Raw genomic sequence first — 1,553 nt, forward strand, 5'->3', positions numbered from 1 at the left:
ACACACACACACACACACACACACACACACACACACACACACACAGGAATGACATGAACAAGAGACTCAGGATGGGCATGAATGAGTAATGATTGACATTGTCAGATGAAATATCACCATCAATGAGATTATAGCTCCATTATAGTGTTAACATTGCAGAGTATTTTACTCAGGAATTTTTCCAGTTTGGAGTTGATCTTACCTCTCTGGGCAAAATATGTAAATTTCATGGGAACTTGAGCTTTTCTTTGCCTTTGTTTGTCCCACTATACAAGACTTTTTTTCCCCTGCAGATTTAGCATCTCTCACTAAATAGAGACGTACTCTACAGGCGTTTAAAAAGTCGAATCGTGTGTTTCTTGAGGCCAGAGACTGTGTTTCGGGCAACATCCTCTCTACAGAGCTATCAAGCCAGGGGAGTGGGAGAGAGTGGTCAAGTCCTGCTGCTGATTTAAAGAGAAAGAAAAGAAGTATGAAATAAGTCATGAGACAACAGCAGGTGGAGAAGGTGATGTGGACAAAGTCAAGGCTTTGAAGACTGAGAGGGGAATGAAAATGTCTCAGCTAGAAGAAACATAGACTCAAGTACTCAAGGTGAGAGAGGAGAGTCAGGAAGGTGAAATGGAGATGGAAGGCCGCTTCTTACCATAGCCTGACACTCAGTTCACATCACTTGATCCATGAGTGATAAACCAGCTATGTTAAGAAGCACCTGGAGTTCCCTTCCAGTCTCAGGAGAACAGACAGAAAAGCACCAGTTATATGAGTTTTAATTTGCACTGGATCCCATGCCCATGCCTCCATGGTGGAAGGAAGCAGCTATTATCCAGGTCCAGAGATGAAAAACGCCTGCTGATGCGCAATTAGAAGGTCAATCCATTGTGTTAGTACATAGAGATGGGACAGATCCTTTGAGACACAACGAATTGGTCACAGAATCGAATAGGAAGAAGAGAACAGCCTGACACTCAAGGGACATCCAAGGACACCATGATGCAAACAAACAACACAGGAAATACTAAATAATTTTACTTTCCCTCCTGCTAGAACAAACAGCTCCTAAGCATCATTATGTTAGGCCAGTCATAACGCTGTTCAAGAATTCTACTTTTCCTTTTTTTTTTTTCTGTTGCCTGTAGATGTAGTCAGACTGGTGTTCTCGTGTCCTCATTAGGGCTACTGGCTAATGGTATTTGTCTTCTTTATTATGGTAACACTCTTAATCCTTGGGGATCTCCATGATCTCCAGGTACCTGGACCAACATTTGTAGATTCTAGTAATATATTTCAAATCCTAGTGTTTTGTTGCCAAATTACTTGAGGAAAACTTGGCTTAAGGTTTATCTCTCCTAGGGGGCATTTTCAATTAATTGGAGACACTTGAACACTGAAAAGTCTTTAAGGATAAAGAAATGAAGAATGAATTTCTCCTGAAGGATGGGATGGTAGGGACTGATTGGTATCTTGCAAATCACATTAGTGAGTATCTGTCTACTCAGCCTCTTTGTGCGGCTGACTCTGAATTTAAAGGTGGCACTGTTGATGGTGAACTG

At 41.5% G+C, this 1,553-nt stretch overlaps 1 long non-coding RNA gene across 1 annotated transcript in view; it reads left to right on the forward strand.

Annotated features, from left to right (window-relative positions):
• LOC114050153 overlaps positions 1 to 1,036 on the forward strand; it is a 14,280-nt gene extending 13,244 nt beyond the window's left edge. Inside the window, exon 3 of the long non-coding RNA XR_003569938.1 lies at positions 294 to 1,036. This is a non-coding gene — a long non-coding RNA (uncharacterized LOC114050153). The remainder of the gene's footprint in view (positions 1 to 293) is intronic.
• The last annotated feature ends 517 nt before the right edge of the window (positions 1,037 to 1,553 follow it).

Source organism: Vombatus ursinus, unplaced genomic scaffold (assembly GCF_900497805.2).
Source record: "Vombatus ursinus unplaced genomic scaffold, bare-nosed wombat genome assembly UNPS02014798.1, whole genome shotgun sequence".
NCBI classification, from domain to species: Eukaryota; Metazoa; Chordata; class Mammalia; order Diprotodontia; family Vombatidae; genus Vombatus; species Vombatus ursinus.